The 20,783-nt window shown below is 41.7% G+C and overlaps 1 protein-coding gene across 1 annotated transcript in view; it reads left to right on the forward strand.

Annotated features, from left to right (window-relative positions):
* The first annotated feature begins 6,304 nt into the window (after positions 1–6,304).
* LOC309547491 (uncharacterized protein) overlaps positions 6,305–20,783 on the forward strand; it is a 63,257-nt gene continuing 48,778 nt past the window's right edge. The window contains exon 1 of the mRNA XM_082247362.1: positions 6,305–6,403. The gene's annotated coding sequence lies outside the window, so the exon portion shown is untranslated. The remainder of the gene's footprint in view (positions 6,404–20,783) is intronic.

Raw genomic sequence — 20,783 nt, forward strand, 5'->3', positions numbered from 1 at the left:
GATAATTCTTCTCATCAGGAATGAGACCCCCCAACCCTCATAAGAGATAGGTCTCAGTTATCTATCATGTCCTCGATATAACACCTTATCTAGTCTTTCTCTACTTGCCTCTACATATAGTCAATAGGTTTAGGTAGGGTCAGCATAGCCTAAGACAGGGGCATAGGTCAAACTCTTCTTTAACTAAAGAAAGGCTTTGTCACAGTGTGGCTTGCTCACAGTGTTTGAACTACCCCCCTTATATGTATTCCCTAGACTTCTGGCTTGATAGGTCTGGTCAGGAGTCATTGAGTCATCTTCATCTCCCTCTGTCTTCAGAAGCTCCCTGGGGGGGTCAGGCTATCTTAATATGCCCTTCCACTAACTTCCTGTACCAGGAACCAAATTCCACAAAAGACATCAGCTCAGTGACAATCCAGGGCTTCGGCAAAAAGATGACAGTTTCTAGCATCTTAGATACGTGGCTCTCCCCATGGAGAAAAAAGTGATTGCTTGTTGACAGAACTGACTCTTCTCTGAGGAAAGATTTAAGTGGTTGTAAACTCTCTTTCATTAAATATTAATTAGGATTATACTTACTTGCTCTGTACCTCGTTTTGACAGGTCCCCAATCAGAGCTCCTGGCTCGTCCTCTTCTTGGTGTGCCCCCATAGTAAGCCACTTGCACACCTGTGGCCTTGTTTCAGAGCCTGCTGCCTATGTCTATAGACACAGACAGTTTGGTGTTGCTCAGCCAACCACCCCCCCCCTGCCCCAGCCTCCATGAAAGGATTTTACTTTTTGGCACACAGCAGCAGGTTCTGCCTCAGGATAGCCTGTGAGACCAGGAAGTAAAAAGGGAGAGAGCTGTTGCAGACAGGCACAGTGTTGGATCGAGTAAGGAATCAGGTAAGCATAAGGGAGGGGTGGGGCACTCTCTGAGATGGGACTTAGGAGTTGCCTTAACATGTCTGTATTTGTCCCCACAATTAAGGAAGGAATTGGGAGTTTGCAGGACCCATGTTGTCAGCAAAATCATCATCTCCATTATTTGAGATACTTGAGCCTTCAGGAGATCTATCTCAGAGTTTACATCAGCTACACTAGTCACTCTAACTTAGTTACCTCTGGATCCAGATGTCCATATTGTCCTCCAGCATGGCTTCTTCTTCCAGCACAATTTCATTATTTAAGGGTACCTCAGGTTCCCACCACCTTCTTAAGTCTTTACCTGGAGCATAATGGTGTCTGGGGACTGAGCACCATTCAAGACCTGCTGCACCCAAACTTTGTCAACCATGTGGAGGTCAATGCTCTTCTTTAGTAGCAGGTTGGACAGTATCCTGTTAGGGTGTCTCATGTAGTCAGACAACTTCTTCCCTTTCCTCTGATAAGTATGTTCAAACTGGTATACAATGTTTGAAAGCCTTTTCTGTCTGCCCAAATAAGTCCTGCAAAATATTTAGGTTGTCATAGGTGGTGCAGTGTTGCTGACTGAGCTTTAAATTCTGTTGGGCTTATAAGGTGGGTTCCCTTAAGCTTTCTATAATCCTTTTCTTGTTCTGGGTCTCAGGGACCTCCACCTATCCAAATTCTGCATAATAGACACAGGCTGGTTTCCTTAAAAGGTTTAGGGAGCGCTGTTTTTTTGGCACTTCACTTCAAAGTCACCCAGGGCTGAGATGAACTTATCCTACACAACACATTGACTTTCTGTCAATGTTGCATATACCCTCAGGCTGGCTAATCAGAATTGTCAATTGGACTAGATGGGCTTGAAGGTCACTGGTCAACTGTAAGCAAGCTACTTGGAGACAGGTTGGGATGCCTCTTTTCCACTCCTAAAAGGCGTAAATTCAGGAGGTAGCCTGATCCAATTTTTTTGTGTCCAGCCTGATCACTCAGTTATCAGATGCCAAGACCACCCCTACATGATAGATTTGTTCTTACTCCCTGGAGGACCCAGGAATGTCCATGACTACATAGGTCACTTGGTGGTGGCGACAGAGTCCATTTTGGTTCCCTAACTCATTGATGCTGTCATCACTTACACTTACAAATCCGAAGATATCTGGAACAAGTCCCTACTTGATAAGCTACCCTTAACCTGCTTGATTTGGTTATTTTGCTTCCAGAGATGTCCTTATAAGGCAGTATCTGAACTCACCAACAATATTTTGCAATTGTGTTAAACACCAAAATGTAAGGAACACAACTCACAGATGCAACCATACTGTAAATAAACACAATTTTTAAGAGTGGAAGCACTGCTGAGAGATCCTAACTAATTGCCAGGGTGCCAAAAAACCAGACCACACGGGGATGCAGGTAAAATAAAGCAGTTTATTGGAGCAAACAACAAAAAATGTACAGCAAGAGTTAGGAAGTGGGCGCAGGAACAAGCTGGGGTCAAGTCCAGAAGCGGGTAGTCTGCTGATGCCGGGTTGTCTGCCGATGTCGGGTTGTCTACTGATGCAGGGTCAAGAGCCAGGAGCGTCGTCAGCCAAGCCAGGTCATACACAGAGGAACACGGAGAACAGAAGACTGCTAGCAGAAACGCACCTTGGAGCACAAACCAAACATAAGGGCAAGGACTGCAATCCATCAGGTAAAGATATAGTGCGGTGTGCAGCATCAATACTGTGCGAGGCCCAGGCAGCAGGCAAGTGATGATGCAATAAGAACGAAATTGGTTAGCTCATTGTTCGGGAAGTAAATTTATACTTATAGGTACCTCATCCCTAGTAGAATAGCAAAGACTTGGGGATGTGGGGCATGAGTTTGGGACTTTATAGGGTACCGTTATAAAACCAATAAGTATGGTAGATTAAATAAATTAAAATATACTTCATTAAATACACATAATTCCCCACAAAAGAGGGGGGAAGGAGAGCAATACAAAGACAGAAATATAAATCATATAAACATATATATCACATCAAGACATATACACTTGTTTAAAAGTATCAAAACAGAATCACATCCTCGTTAAGTAGGTGGAGTCATCAGAGATTACAGCTGGGCCAGGGTGAGCCGGTACCAATAAGTATTTCTCTAATTGATACACTACCCACTACCCGACATGTTTCGCGGTGTGTACCGCTTCTTCAGGGGCGCAGGGGTATAGAGCTTGTAAAAGAGGAAAACTGCGAAGTAGTTGAAAAAATACATAATTAATTACCATACATATATCAATATTGCGTGTATTTAGATTCCATAAAAAAACTATATCCGATGTATGTGTACATCGGGTATGGAACAATTGGGAAGGTCCCCTCCATATCACGGCATACACACATCACATACTTAGTAACATAGTCCAAAATGCATTGCATGTACATAACAAATTGTAACCTACACTGACACAGAGGCCAAGGTAGACGTGGACACTCCCACCTGGGCGGCTGGTGGTATCAGATCAAGAATAGGCCATGCTGGAGGCCAACTAAGTCCCCCCGGTGGACATGGATGACCAAAAGGCAAATTATAACTGGAACAACGTGTCTGGCCTGAATGGTAATTAGAAAAAATAATAAATATAAAGGGGGTATAAAGTGTAAAGGACAAACATGCCTCCATAATGATGTATGTCCATCAAAAATTACATATATATATGCAAGGGAGATATATCATTTATGTACAAACATATGCAGGGATACTGATAACAAGAGGATAGAAAAAATGTACCAACCTACCAGTATTAGTGGCCAGAAACTGCGTGATGGTCAGATGGTGGGGTGGACAAGCAAGGCACAGGTATACAACAAACACGAAGAACGTATATAGATGTGAGTTGAGGATCCAACAACTCACCAATCCCTATAAATGAGTAAGGAAATAGTGTGTCAATGAAGAGATTCCTACTTGCAAGTATATATATAGCCTCCGCGGCAAGTATATAGGACCTAAAATCACCCTTGACAACACCAAATGCCTTGGTCATTATCACAATAGGCTCAGGAGCATAGGGAGAGTCCACTGAAATGTAAAGGCTATGACCCATATATCTATGGCACATAGTAGAGAGAGAGATTGAACCTTTACCTCAAGTGACTGCCGTGTCTCGCTTCCACCATCTGCACATCAATAGCGTCCAGCATGTGCCTATATAGGTCGTCAACTCCCGCGTCATCAGCAGGGGTCGCGCCTGACGATGACGTCACGGAGTCCGATGTACAACTGCGCATGCGCGCCGGTAGGCGCGACGCACAGCTGTCAAAATCAAGGGGCAGTGTCTCCACTCGGGTTGCTAAGCAACCCCACCACGCCTGAACAGCACTAAGGCTCAGATGGAATGGCGCTGGCGGAGGAGGAGCATATCCCTTGTAAACAAGGGAGCGTGTCATCACAATAGGACGCACGGTCCTCTGTACATCGCATGCCCGCCTATGGGGACACAATAGGTCACTCAGAGCACGGCAACCTACCCGATCAGCCGGTCAAAAAGGGGGATTCCATGTGAACCATATATCGGCCTCTATCTCAGTGTTTACAGAGGTAGCCATATGTAGGTAGACATAAAAGACAGTTAACATATCCACATATATGGTTACATCACATTGTATTCACTTTATTGTGTAGCCGACCACAATGGAATTTTAATAAGGAAACAAAAATTTTGTCAAAAGACCACCCATACAGAGAATACTCTAAACTGGACCAATGGTCTCGACATAGATTTAACTATCATTCCAAACTATTTCCTATGCAGAGAGAAGAGAAGGGAAGGGAAAGGGATGGAGAAGGGGAGTTGGAAGAAAAGAGAGAGAAAAGGAGGGAGAAGGAAAGGAAAGAGGGGGGGGAGGGAAAATTGGAAAGGGTTGGGAGATAGAGAGAAGGAGGGGAAGAAAAGAGAACAAGGGATCCAAAGAAAAAGGGGGAAAGGGAAGGGAACAAAAATGGAAAGCAGGCAAAAAAATATTAAAATAGAAGAATTAAAAAAATGCTTTAAAGGTATGCATCTCATTGAGGCCCAGAGGATTGAGGGCATTGAGCCTTTCAATCCAAAGGGTCTCACATTGCAATATGCGTCTATTAACGAGGATGTGATTGTGTTTTGATACTTTTAAACAAGTGTATATGTCTTGATGTGATATATATGTTTATATGATTTATATTTCTGTCTTTGTATTGCTCTCCTTCCCCCCTCTTTTGTGGGGAATTATGTGTATTTAATAAAGTATATTTTAATATATTTAATCCACCATACTTATTGGTTTTATAACGGTACCCTATAAAGTCCCAAACTCATGCCCCACATCCCCAAGTCTTTGCGATGATGCAATTAGAGTCTATAAGAGGCAGCAGTCTGCACATGTCCAAGATGGCTGCCAACGGGGGGGGGGGGAGGCAAGGTAAGACCTTGACACCAATATCAGAGAGTACTTCTCTAAACCACTAGCCAGTGGATTCTGAACACAGTCAGCCAGCACTGGCCCCTGGAATCTTTGGTTGGAGTACTCCTTGTTCCGGAGATACAACTCAAAATGAAAGGAAATCTTCCCAAAGTGAGGTGAATCAAACAGTTGTCATTGGAATATTTGCATCCATTTGATAATGTATCTTCTCCTCCCACTTTGGTGACAACAATTGTGAACTGTTGGTTTTCTCTTTACTTTCTATTTTGGGGACAGTGGTCTGCAAGACAAAAAGAAGGGTGAATCTTGCTAGCTGGGACAGTGGATCTAACCCTTCCTTGCTCCATTTAAAACTAAAAAAAGTATTGCCTTTAAATACACTTTAATTCTAGCTACATTATATACATAAACAGAATAACTCAAACAAGTCACCCTCTATTGAGGGTATTATAATTTATTTAGAAAATCAGCATTTTCTTCAGTCCCTCCAAGCATACAATTTTACAATTCATCCTTGCATATAGCTTTAAATTTAGTTTGTCAGTTCATTGTTATTCATTTATCAGCTACTATTGGCCATTTTTACATTCACTGACTTGTATCTACATGGCACAACACGTGTTTAGCGGTGTACCACATTGGGGGTCATTTTAAAAAAAGCAGAGTAATCAAAGAAAATCAGACTCCGGCTATCATTTCATTAGTGAAGATTGAAATTCATAGCCCTACCATGGGAATAACAGAGCTATAAAATTATGTATATTTGTGAATATATAGTTCAAAATATTTAGTTTTCTCTTTATCATCTTAGCTTTTCATTTTATGGCAATGACAGAGATGATGACACTGGGAATCAGCATTTAATCTGGAAATTAACTGGCAACTGGTTCTAGAGAATGAATGAAGTGTCTTAGTCATAATAGCTGTTCTATTGTTTGAATGGCTCGCGAGTGTATATAAGGGACTGCAAAGAATTCCACATTCACTAACCGGCCGGAGGATTATCTCTCTGTCTGCAAAGCAGTTCCTAAATCTTCACTCACGAGACCCTGGTACCCCACTTTCTTGTAAGTACTGACTTATTTATGCAATGCCTTCTTAACGATTGTTGATACAACAAAGACATGATACAAGCATTGTGTTGTGTACACAAAAATCCATAATACAATATGCAATGGCAAAGATTGTTTGGGTAAGGCATGGGGACTGTTACAAATATAGATATTAGGGCACTGATTTATAGTCCATATACCTGCCATATGGATGGTCCAATGAGACAGCAGACAGTCATAGTGAACCCTACAGAAAAATAATATAGTCATAGAATGGAAATAGACATCAAATAGGAACACATTAAATTATGATTCTGAAGTTGTCTACTTGAACTTTTAAATATAGTAAAAAATGTGTTTGAAAATACATTATATATCATTGTAATACCAATTAGTATACATTTTAGGAAACAGAACAGTAACCATTAGGATAGTAACAATTACAAATGTACAATTGTTTATATGCACGTAACAGCATTAATTCAAAAACATTATTAAGATGATCAAGTTTTTAAAAGCACTACCACCATTAGCTATTTTTCAAAAAGCTGGAAAAGATTTTTCTAATTAGCAATTGTTAAAAAAAACTATATATATATATATATATATATAAAATTAAGGGTGATAATATAGAAGGGATCTTCACTGGTTCTTATTACTGCTGTTTATGTTTGGCTATACAACTGTATGTACTCTCCCTTAGAATTGTTTTTTGTAATTGGTTTTTGTATTTGTATTATCTGTGTAATTAATTCTTTTAGGATCATTTACACTGTTATCACAAATTATATTATGTTATAAAAGTCCTTAATAACAATCATCTCAAGTTAAACAATGTTCAATAATTTTGTGAAACGTTTCAGGACCACAATGCAATAGGACAGAGAGACAGACAGACAGACAGACAGACAGACAGACAGACAGACAGACAGACAGATAGACAGATAGACAGATAGACAGATAGATAGATAGATAGATAGATAGATAGATAGATAGATAGATAGATAGATAGATAGATAGATAGATAGATAGATAGATAGATAGATAGATAGATAGATAGATAGATAGATAGATAGATAGATAGATAGATAGATAGATAGATAGATAGATAGATAGATAGATACATTAGATAGTTATATTTAACAAAATGAAAAATTCCACGTGGGCAATTTATTTTTCTGTAGTTTGATGTGGATGTTCCTTACAAATCTGCAAAAAGAATAAACACATCTATAACATGATAATGTCCCAGAAGAAACTGTTGTAGGAGCAATGGGAAAGCTCATGCTGTTAAAGAGGAACTCCAGGCAAACAGGTAAATAAATCGGTGAGCTTCACATTTTGTGGTTTTATATGCCAAAGGATTTGACATTTTTTTCAACCAGTCTTTTAATTTACACAACTCTATCCCACTGCGCAAACACAAAAGATCACTTACAACTACCTGAAACAGCTTTCTGGATTACCTTTATGTTGTATAGAATTACAAACCCTTTAGCAGCTAAAATTATAAATATTCATGTATTTCAGATGTGTATTAGCCATTTGCCTGGGGTCCTGCACTGAATATACGAATTGTAGGCACAGGTAAGGGTTCCTTTTTGTAGTTATACAGTCATATATGTTTACACAAATACAGTATATACCAAAACAGGATCAAATAATGGAGACTGCCATTGGTACCTTGTTTTTAAAGTATATCTAAACCCAAGAAAAAAATGTAATATACTGCAGCTTACCAGTCCTTAGATGTGGTGTCTAAAATTGTTTTAATTTTTCAAAGAAAATAACATTTTAAACACGTACAGGAAATAGTTGTTGAAATTGCCAGAAATACAGTGTTCTTGTCACTTCCTGCGATCTGAACTGAAAGCACAAACAATGTTTTTTTCCTTCTGTAAACAACTAATCCCCCAACCCCCATGTAATAGGGATGAGTGGAGGAAGATTTGTTTAAAGTCCATCCAGGGTGAGAATCATGGCAAATGCATGGTCTGCTTATGTGGCCGACCGAAGAACTTTAAAATGTGTCCTCAAAAAAAAAAAAAATGTGTCCTCAAGACAGAAGAGGGAAGAGGGTGGGAAGAGGAAAAAAAAGAGGAGGGGAGGGAAGGAAATGAACTCAGTTGAGTTCTATTAAGAGGGAGCTCTCAGTATATATATATATGTATATATATATATATATATATATATATATATATATATATATATATATGAATGAGAATCAGAAAATATTAAAGCCTGACAGAGCTCAACCTCAATTATACACTTTATATGCTATATCCATAGATAGGTATAACAGGACCCAGTGATCTGACACATGTATAGAAATGTAGAAATCAACTTTATCAAACTCAACTATCTAGACAAAACCAAAACCCACTATCTGAAAAATAACACAGTGCAAAATAATATAAACTGTTAGCTGCGTACATATATCATCCAAAACAGTGACATGTGTATAAGTGACTAATAAAATAATCAAATACGTGAACAATAAAATTCAAAAACACTGCCACCAAAAATATATTTGTATATAAATATGAAAAATAAAAATAGTCCAAAAAAGTTCAGGAACTAAACTGAAAATCCATAGTGATAAGTATAGATAGTCCGGTGAGATTCCAGTGACTTCAAGATAAAAGAAACACCAAAAAAAGGTCCACCACCTCTGTGTTCCACACCCCTTTGCCAAGTCCCTCACCCCCACTTAATGCCCTCCACTTTCATGGAATGGACAAAAGACACTTGGATGTTCCACCTTAGATTAAGAGTACACTGGCTGGTAGATCACTGATGCCTAGATAGCCTTCCTTACGCTCATTGAAGAAAAAGAAAGAGAAGATACCACTAGTGCAATAACGTCTAAAAGACCTTTTAATGAAATATCAGCTTCCAATGTTTACACTCACATGGAACAATCCTTGTAAAAACACATAAAAAAATGTCATAAGCGGGGATAAAAGTGCTCACTCAGATCCTGCTGCCGCGGCGTAGTGTACCGCTGGAACCGAGGAGACACCTCTGCTCACCCGACCAATCCTTTCCGGTACGTTGTGTAGCTAAGCCCCTGATGTTTCGTCACTTCCTGACTTTTTCAAAGGGGATCACTTTTTATTTACAAAACCCACTATCTATCTCATAAAAACATAATTGCCAATTATTATAAAAATTCACACAACCATGGCAGGGAAGTTGTGTAAACAACCTCCTCTCCCAAAAGAAAAAAGGGGAGAAAAATAAAAATAGGATATATTAGCACATATATATATAAAATGAATATGCCCCAATGGGGGATGGTACAATATGTGTCAGCTAAATCAATGATAGTGTACAAATGCCTCCTCCAATTGTAGGATGATAATTATTATTAGCTCCTGGCTGAATGTTGCAAAAAAATCCTAAGAAAGGGATTCTAAGGTAAGTTATATTCCAGAGTTATTTAGAATTGAGTGTTGTACAAAGTCCATCAAGAGACTTTCTCCTGGATATTTATGAAGATACAAACCACATTGGATGATGTTGCCCCTGTGTGTAACGTTCATGCGTTTTTGTTAGTGGATGGATTTACAGCTGCAGAATTATTACACTCAGTAGCCTTGTAGAGAATCTGTTGAACAAACATATCCAACTCTCAGGACTTCATCACCGTGTACAGCCTGTTATATACCATATATATATTAATAGATGTTAATGGAGGGATAGAATATATGAGGATATATAGATGAGAGACAGGCTATTGTATGGTGAGCACTAGAAGTAGTATTAGGAGAGTTGCAGGTGATGGTAAAGCAGATAGGTTCTGATGTCAAGTATAGTGCAGATGGTAAGAGGACACAGATGGAGTATACTTAGACAGAGTAACCTAGTGCAAGGATAGTTGAAGGTAGTCCCAAGAGCTAACAGTCTATGCAGATGATAGTGAATAGATAGATACAGATAGTCTTGGTAATTGCAGTAGATGACAGTAGGAGATTGGTTAGTAAGAATCCCCTGCGGGGTACTTATCACTTAGATAGGTTTAGGAGTAACAGTGTCCATTGGAGAGGGGTGATCCCGTAGCGAGATACGGATCACCAGCGAGGTTTCCGGCTTCAGTTCAGCAAGGGAGAATGTCAGCAGCTCCGACTTCACAGGAGTAGGTGCGGTGAACATGCGGTGAAGGTGAAGACAGCATGCCAGGGGTGATCGGGTGGCGAGACACAGGATCCGAAAACAGGTTCAGGTAGCGAGATACGGGAACGTGTCGAACTGGTATGCTGACTTCAGACAGCGGGACGCTCCAACCATGGCGGTTGAACGAGCGATGAGTGAGAGCAAACCGGCGATTGAAATAGCCGCTCATAGCGGCGCTCGGCAATGATGTCATCCGGTCTTAAAGGTATATGCGTCCCTTGTTACACAAGATGGGACGCAATTAGGAAAGGAGAAATATGGAGACAAGGGTACCAGAGGTACCAGAACATTACAGTACCCCCCCCTTAAGGCCGGCTCCGGAAGGCCTCTAGAACTGGTTTTTCCGGATATTTCGAGTGGAAATTGCGAATCAGTCTAGGGGCATGTATATCGGAGGTATCCAGCCAGGTGTCATCTTGGGGCCCATAGTTCTTCCATCGTACAAGATACTGGAGTCTTCTTCTATTGAAACGGGAATCCAAAATTTCTTTTATCTCAAATTCTTCTCCGCCTTCCACTTGTACAGGAGGTGGAGGTGAGATAGTAGGCCTTATTCCTTGGTTAGGAACATGGGGCTTCAGTAGAGACACATGGAAGACAGGATGTATCTTGAGGTCTACTGGCAATGTGAGTTGTACTGCAGCTTTTCCAATAAGCTTCTCTATTGGAAAAGGTCCCAGAAATAGAGGTCCAAGTTTTTTACTAGGGATTTTTAGTCTCAGATTTTTTGTAGAAAGCCAAACAAGATCCCCAATGGCATATTGGGGAGAGGGTTTCCTACGGAGGTCGTAGTACTTTTTTGTTGGCTATGAGCATGGGATATGGTATTGTTGAGTAATCCCAGAGAATCCTTTATCTGGGCAAGATAATCAGATGCCACTGGATTACTTGATGGCAAGATACATGGAGGAAGGAGTGTGGGATGAAACCCATAATTCAGGTAAAACTGACTTTGCTTAGTAGTGCTATGAGTAGCGTTGTTATAGGCGAATTCCGCCAGCGGGAGGAGATCTGCCCAATCGTCCTGTAGATACGAAGTATAGCAACGCAGGTACTGTTCAATGCACTGGTTAACTCTCTCTGTCTGTCCGTTGGTCTGAGGGTGGTAGGGAGAAGTAAGGTTACGCTCTATTCGCAGTATCTGACATAGAGCTAGCCAAAACTTTGAGATGAATTGTGAACCACGGTCAGACAGCAGTGTTTTTGGAATACCATGTAACTTAAAGACATGTTTCACAAGTAATTCCGCTGTTTGTTTGGATGAAGGTAGTTTTCGGATAGGAGTGAAATGTGCCATCTTGGTCAGATGGTCCACTGACACCAAGATGGTGTTGAATCCTTTGGAAGGTGGTAGTTCCACTATGAAGTCTAAGGATACCACTTCCCACGGAACCTGGGGTATCGGTAAACTACAAAGTAACCCCGATGGTTTCGTGTTGTCAATTTTAGACCTTGCACAGATATCACAAGATGAAACGAACTTTTTTACGGTTGTCTTCATGTCTGGCCACCAAAATTGCCTAGTGAGTAGACTGAGAGTTTTAGTCATACCCATATGTCCTGCCATAGGTACATCATGCGACAATTCTAAGATCTTGGTTCGCATAGTAGGGGGTATGTATAATTTATCATTGTAGTAGAGGAAGCCTTCTGCGTCAGTAGTTAGTTGTGGTGGAGGTGAATCCAATCCTATGCTGTGCAAAATCTCCTCCTTCAGGGAGCGAACGACTCCGATAATACGTTCAAGTGGTATTATAGGAACTGAGGGAACCTCAGTACAATCTTTCTCGGCAAGTCGTGAGAGTGCATCCGCTTTTTTATTTTTGTCTGCGGGCGTGTAAGTCACTAAAAAATTAAATCTCAGAATCAAATAACGACCACCGTACCTGCCTTTGGGAAAGAGTTCTATTAGTCTGAAGGTATTGAAGGTTTTTGTGATCAGTATATAACAGAATTGGCAATTGAGTGCCCTCAAGTAGATGTCGCCAATTCTCTAACGCCAGTTTTATTGCTAATAACTCCTTCTCACCTACTGGGTAGTTCACCTCAGGGCTACTTAATGACTTTGAAAAGAAAGCAACTGGGTGAAGAGGTGAGGTGTTTGTTGGTCGTTGTGAGAGAACTGCTCCTACTGCCATATTAGACGCATCTACCTCCAAGATGTATTGAAGGGATGGGTCTGGATGGCATAGTATGGGGGCAGTAGTAAAGCTTGATTTCAGCAGAGAGAATGCTCCATTTGCTTCTTTTGACCAATTAAATGGTTTCTTCGTGCTTGTAAGTTGTGTGAGAGGTTTCACAATCGCAGAGAAGTTCTTAATGAATTTCCTATAGTAATTAGAGAATCCTAGGAACCTTTGTAATGCTTTGCGAGTGGTTGGCACAGGCCAATCCAGAATGCAGGATATTTTGCTCATGTCCATTTTGATTCCACTTTTAGATATAATATACCCTAGGAATAGTACTTCCTCTTTATGAAACAAACATTTCTTTGATTTAACATATAAGTTATGTGCAAGTAGTCTTGACAACACAAGTCTCACATGTTTTATGTGTTCAGGTAAGGAATGAGAATAGATAAGTATATCGTCCAAATATACTACCACACAAACATCAAGCAAGTCTCGGAATATCTAATTTATAAACCGTTGGAAGGCTGCGGGAGCATTACATAGCCCAAATGGCATTACAAGGTACTCAAACAGTCCATATCTGGTTCTGAATGCCGTCTTCCATTCATCCCCTTTACGGATTCAAATTAAATTGTATGCCTCTTTTAGGTCCAATTTTGAAAAGAAAGAAGCCCCACGCACCTGTTCGATAAGTTCAGGAATAAGGGGTAAAGGATAACGATCCTTTATTGTGATGGCATTTAATTGTCTGAAATCAATGATAGGCCTAAGGCTAGAGTCCTTATTGCGGACGAAGAAGAGCCCAGCAGCAGTGGAGGAAGTAGAAGGTCGGATGAATCCTTTTGCTAAGTTCTCATCCAGATACTCCTTAAGATGAGAGAGTTCATCCTGTGAGAGTGGATAAACGTGTCCGAAAGGCAACTTGCTATTAGGGAGTAGATCGATACAACAATCATAGTCCCTATGGGGAGGTAGCATTTGAGCGTTTTTCTCAAGGAAAACCTCCGATAAATCCTGATAACACTTAGGAATAATGTCATCCGGCAGTACAGACAGGATCCTATCATGTGTGGGGAGGTTACACGTCGTCTCACAATAGTGAGAAGAGAAGGCTAACGTTCTTGTTTTCCAATCGATGATTGGTTGATGTATATGTAACCAGGGAAGTCCCAAAATGATTGGAAAATGTGGTGAAGTTAATACATCAAAGGTGGTGGTCTCCACATGAGACTCGTCAGCAGTTACAAGAAGTGCCTGTGTCTGACTGGTGATAGGACCAGAGGATAAAGGGGTACCGTTAATAAAACTAACGGAGACAGGTTTGGGTTTTGAAACAATAGGTATTTTATTAAGGGAGACAAAACAAATGTCATTTAGTTTCCACAAGATCCGGTGTCAATCATAGCCTTGGTGGTGATCCTAGTTTGGTCCCACTGCAATGTTAATTGAACAAAAAGATAAGGATTAGAAAAGGAAGTTGTGAGTCCCCCTAGCAAGACATTTGAACACTCACCCTCTTTTCTGCGGACAAGAGGACAGCCGTTTACCAAATGATTCGGGGATGCGCAGTACATGCAAAGATGTTCGGTTTTCCTCCTGGCACGTTCAGAAAGGGTCAGAGGTGGACGTATCATTCCTACTTCCATAGGAGTAGGGTCAGCAGGCAACATCCGAGAAGGACTGGAAAATGGTGAACCTATCTTCTCAGCCTTTCTTTCTCGTAGTCGTCTGTCAATATTGATACTGGTCTGGATCAGTCCCTCTAGAGTGCCAGGTAAATCCGCTCGGGCGAGCTCGTCTTTAACGGCCTCAGATAGGCCGAGTCTAAACTGCGTTCGCAAAGATGTGTCGTTCTACCCTGAATCAGGGGACCATCTTTTAAAATTCGCCACAAAATCTTCAACAGGTCTCCTTCCTTGTTTTAAGGCCCGTAATTGGGTGTCAGCGGTACTCTGCTTGTTGGGGTCTTCATATAAACTAGCAAGTTGTGCTAGAAATAAGGGATAAGAATTAAGGAGTGGATCATCCTTTTCAAAGAGAGCATCTGCCCAGGCCCGGGGTTCACCCGTTAAATAGGAGATGATGGTACAAACCTTAATTTGGTCAGTGGTGTAGGTTAGAGGTTTTAACAAAAAAAACAATCGGCATGCGTTTTTAAATTCACGGAATTTGCTCCGATCACCAGAAAACACTATAGGAGGTTTTATCTTAGGCTCACGGGGCTGAGCAGCAGGAGGCTGTGTGAGACGGCCAAGCTGCTGTCTCAAGGTCTGATTTTCATTTTGTACCTCTGTAAGCGCAAGGATCAATGCATCTACTTGCTGTTTTAATTGTAGTACATGAGTGGATAATTCTGCTGAATCCATATTTTTTTAAAGGCTCGTTCAATCTGTAACGTTCATGCGTTTTTGTTAGTGGATGGATTTACAGCTGCAGAATTATTACACTCAGTAGCCTTGTAGAGAATCTGTTGAACAAACATATCCAACTCTCAGGACTTCATCACCGTGTACAGCCTGTTATATACCATATATATATTAATAGATGTTAATGGAGGGATAGAATATATGAGGATATATAGATGAGAGACAGGCTATTGTATGGTGAGCACTAGAAGTAGTATTAGGAGAGTTGCAGGTGATGGTAAAGCAGATAGGTTCTGATGTCAAGTATAGTGCAGATGGTAAGAGGACACAGATGGAGTATACTTAGACAGAGTAACCTAGTGCAAGGATAGTTGAAGGTAGTCCCAAGAGCTAACAGTCTATGCAGATGATAGTGAATAGATAGATACAGATAGTCTTGGTAATTGCAGTAGATGACAGTAGGAGATTGGTTAGTAAGAATCCCCTGCGGGGTACTTATCACTTAGATAGGTTTAGGAGTAACAGTGTCCATTGGAGAGGGGTGATCCCGTAGCGAGATACGGATCACCAGCGAGGTTTCCGGCTTCAGTTCAGCAAGGGAGAATGTCAGCAGCTCCGACTTCACAGGAGTAGGTGCGGTGAACATGCGGTGAAGGTGAAGACAGCATGCCAGGGGTGATCGGGTGGCGAGACACAGGATCCGAAAACAGGTTCAGGTAGCGAGATACAGGAACGTGTCGAACTGGTATGCTGACTTCAGACAGCGGGACGCTCCAACCATGGCGGTTGAACGAGCGATGAGTGAGAGCAAACCGGCGATTGAAATAGCCGCTCATAGCGGCGCTCGGCAATGATGTCATCCGGTCTTAAAGGTATATGCGTCCCTTGTTACACAAGATGGGACGCAATTAGGAAAGGAGAAATATGGAGACAAGGGTACCAGAGGTACCAGAACATTACACTGTGTGGCCAACACTACTTGGACCATGATGTAAGATCTACCCAACTGAGTATGATATAATAGGCCACTGTATGTGGTTAGCAGCTTATGAAGATCATAAGGGTTCCTTATGTATCCAGCTTAAAGTGAGAGTGAAGTGGTGGCTTATATGGTAAGCGTCAGGTACAGATACAACTGGAAAACTCCCAGGGAGGGATGCATATCATATCATCACATGTAGTGCTTTTATGGTACATTAGCCAGCATCTGCTATCCTCCCTTAAGTGGCAAGTAATTCACATTTGAAACTTCTCCAACCGTGTGGTATGTGGTTTAACATTGCTCAGTAAGGGAGCCATCAGTATGATTTAAATAGAAACAAAAAGCCACTCAACACTCAAATAAGGAAAGTGCACATAGCCATCCATGTGGATCTTGAAAAGTCCAAGCTGTATGAGTGGTAGTAAATTTGTATCAGTCCATATCCAGAATATTATCAGTCCTTTGAAGGAATGGAGGAGGTGGGAGAGGAGGTGTCCAAAAAGCTGGCTGCATGGGACCAAGCTGGAAACCTGACCAGTTTGGCTGGGCACGCTGGCTGCTTTAGAGGCAGTTGTCACCTTTCCATGTTAGGATGTCTTTAAAAATGCCTAAAATGGCAGTTTTTGGCGCCTAAATGGCAAAAAACGGCATGACATATATATACGTTGTGACATCATTGCGCCCGACGTGTATATATATATATGTCATGGTGCAAAAATGTCACAGCGCACCCGCCATGACGCTGCTGCACATGTGCAGTAGGTGTGGAGGCCCCAACAACATCCAGGGGACACCAGGAGACAAAACAAACATAATTGTCCCCAATTTCCAGCAAAAAATATTCATGAAAACTAATACATATTAAAATATAATACATAGAACAATGAGATATTGTATATAAATCCATATAATCATTCTAGATACTCAAGTGGTGGTGATACTGTATATACTATATGTCAGATCCCTTAAAGGGTACCAAAAATAATACAAAATATGCAATATATTTAATGGTATGAGTTCACAAGCATGAGAGACGCATAGCAGGGACCAAGCAACCGAAATTGTATGTACAGGAGGGAATTTAGTTCAAGAAAGGAACAAAAGATGGATTATCCTTCAAGCCTGGGGGGTGGATAGCCCCCAGTTCCCAAATTCATTAGGTTTCTCTCTGCAGAATAATTTGATCAATATTGTCTCCTCTGAGGTTGGGATTGACCACCTCCAACACCCAGCAGGGTGTACAGTCTCTGTTATGATTCAAACATACGTGTCTGGCTACAGGAGCTTTTAGATGGTATGTAGCAATATCATACAGTATATATGATCCTAAAGCCTTCTCCTAACTGTCCTTATTGTCTTTCCAATATAATAGGCTACACATATATATGTCAGAACATAGATAACACCTGATGTATTGCAACTGGCCTGTCCCTTGCTTTTCAGGACTTTGCCATTTGATTAACATTAAGGAGTTGCTTTCAACCATATATCTGCAGAAGTCACAGGCGCCACATCTCCTCGAATAGAGGGGCGCCAAGAAATATCACTATGTATGGTGGCCTAATGAAGGAGTTTTGCACCAATTTTCTGACAGCATAATCATTCATCAGCAGGTGCCAATGTGTGGTACATATGTCTCTGACCCTAGGTACCAGTTCACTAAATTGTAGACTATTTTTAGTGTTAGATGTCCTGTCCTCGTCGGTGCCTTTTTGTCAAAAAATGAAAGCTTCCCTATCGCTGTCTCTGGCTCTCTTTTATAGGTGTTAGCCATTAGCCAACCACCTCCCATAGCCACGTTGAATTAATCTCTTTCTCAAATGTTTTGCCTATGTCTCAAAGTCTGCAGTCTCTGTGCAATTACAGCGTGCACATAGATATTGTCCTACCACCAGTATGTTAAGAAATAGTGATCTCGGGTTGAAACTATCTGCGTGTAGGAAGTTTTTGCTGGCTGTCAGTTTCCTATACAGTTTTGTTTTAATTCCACCGACCGTTCTCGCCTAATTCAATGGTAAAGTCCAAAAAATGTACCCGTACTGGGTCACATTCACTATTGAAAGACAAGTTATAGTCATTATTGTTCAAGCTGTTGACAAAATTCAGGTCTTCCTGCTTAGTTCCCATCCACAAGGTGAGGACGTCGTCGATGTACCTGTACCAGAATAAAATCCTGTCCAGGCACACAGATGACGCCCCCTTTCAACTAAAAAGCCAGGCCTCCCAGTCTCCCAGGTAAACATTGCATATGTTGGGGCAAACTTGGTGGCCATGGCAGTGCCCTGTGCCTGTCAAAAAAACTTTTGATGAAATGTAAGCTTGTTATGTGTTAATAGGATATTAACAACATCAAAGATATTCCCTGATTAAGTAGGACAAAATAAAATACCCTTCAAAAGAAGGAATGTCTATGCAGGTGACAGAGATATACAGGAGAGATTGATAACTGGAGAGATTGGTTACCACAAGGTGGTGCTGTACTTGCAGTGAGAAAGGTGGGAGAACTGTCACTGAGAGTGTGGTTATCAAATGAGAGCTGTGTGGAGTGTGAACTCCTGCTGCTGACCGGACCTCCCTCAAGACAAATAGGCGGCGGTGGTGGTCGCTAGGGAACCAAGGCCCAAGAAGCAGATCACAAGAGGCACCAGCGGCAGGTGACCAGGGGACCGGGAGCAGCAGCAGGCGACCCTGGGATTAAGTGTGGCGGAAGAGACAGCAGGACCGGGAGGTGACAGGCTGACCGGGGTGGCGGGTAAGTGAAGGTGCTGAGCAGGGGAGTGAGGGATTGTGACAGTAAAGGCGGTGGGAGCAGAGAAGCAGGTCCCACATTCTGTTAATTGCTATTGCAGAGCAGAGAAGCAGGCTGTCTGCTGACTGACTGACTGAGGGAGAAGAAATCGCTGACAAGCCCTGCAAGTGTCAGTGTCACAGAGCACAGAGACACAAACTATTAAAAAAGACTTAGACTGTGACTGTGACTGTGAAGACTAACTGAGTGTAGTGGGGATGCTGGCTGAGGAGGGTGTAGTGTGAGTACCTGAGTATTGTATCTGAGTATTGTGAGTACCTGAGTATTGTATCTGTGTATTTTAGGAAAATATGAGGCAACTTATGAAACAGTGACCATAGGTCAATTCGTTTCAGTATAAATCAAGAAATAGGAAACACAAGGGTAATACTTACCCTTATCTGTCCGATTATCTCCTACTCAATTAGCTTTTAGGCGATCTCTGAAAACCCTCCTTTTCAGAGAAGCCTATCCTACCAACACCTAACAAATGTACCTCCATTTTCTCCATCAACCCATCCCCCACGGTTATTGCCTTTTGTTTCACTTGACCCTCCCTTCTAGATTGTAAGCTCTAACGAGCAGGGCCCTCTAGTTCCTCCTGTTTTGAACTGTATTGTAACTGTACTGTCTTTCCTCACATTGTAAAGCGCTGCGCAAACTGTTGGCGCTATATAAATCATGTATAATAATAATAATACAAGGACACTGAATTTCAAAAGAGCCAACTTCACTAAACTGCTCTTTTTGCTAGATGATATGAAATGGGATAGAATCCTAGGAACAAAGAACACGGAGGAAAAATGGGAGAGAGTAAGAACATACTAAATAAAGGGATTGGCCAAAGCATTCCAAAGGGGAATAAGTTTAAAAGAGCTAAAATAAACCCTGGATGGCTAAACTCAGACATAAAAACGCATATTAAAACTAAAGAAAAGGCTTTCAAAAAATACAAGGCTGAGGGGTCATTGGCAGCATTCCAACATTACAAAGAGTGCAATAAGAAATGTAAGTGCGCAATCAAGGTGGATAAAATAGAACACAAAAGGCACATAGCGGAAGAGAGTACAAAAAACCCCAAGAAATTCTTTAAGTATATAAATAGTAAGAGAGTGAGGCCAGAACACATTGGCCCCATAAAGGACAACAAAGGGAATCTGTCTACAAATGACAGAGAGAAGGCAAAGGTGCCAAATCAATTCTTCTCCTCAGTTTTCACAAAAGAATTGGGAGGCTACATTAACCCGTCTTGTAATGTTAAAGGTAATAACATGTCACAGGAAGCACCCTCATGGTTAACAGAAGACAGACTCAGAACTAGACTTGAAAAACTTATGTAGCACCCTACAGGTAGGTGCTAGGTAAATGTATAGTGGGCCTTGCCTGCCTAACAGCCGGGCCATGATTTCTGTTAGTTAAGGTGTCATGGCTTCCAGATGTGTTTGCTAAAGGGGAAGTCTCCCCACTGGCTCCTGTGAGAGGCTTCTCATAGGGTAGTGGAGGAAGCCCAATCAGGGGACCCATTCAAGCTTGTAGCTACCCCAGGAGGCAGATTATGGCGCAAAGGATTCTGGGAGTGGATATCAGTTTGGGGGAAGAGCGTGACACAGGGTCTTTGGTGGAAGCAGAGTCCCAGGAGGGAGAGTATGGCTGTCTCCCCTCCTGTCTGAGGGAGCGGATGTCTCGGTGTGTCGCCTGGGAATCCAGAGAGTGCTGAATTGAGCTGAGGGGATCCGGTGTGCCGAGAACCTGCGGAGAGCGAGAGGGGTCCAGTCCCAGGAAAGCCTACACAGGTTGTGAGTACTGAGGATTGCCCCTGGGGGGTCTACCTAGAGTCAGTGGGGACCACTCCGGAAGAGGTTCTAGGATCCAGTGCCAGCTAGCTAAGGAAAGGGGGTACCTAGGTTGAGGACCCTGAAGTTACTGAGGAGGTACATAGTCAGTGAACCCC

Source organism: Pelophylax lessonae (assembly GCF_965119305.1).
Source record: "Pelophylax lessonae genome assembly, chromosome: 2".
NCBI classification, from domain to species: domain Eukaryota; kingdom Metazoa; phylum Chordata; class Amphibia; order Anura; family Ranidae; genus Pelophylax; species Pelophylax lessonae.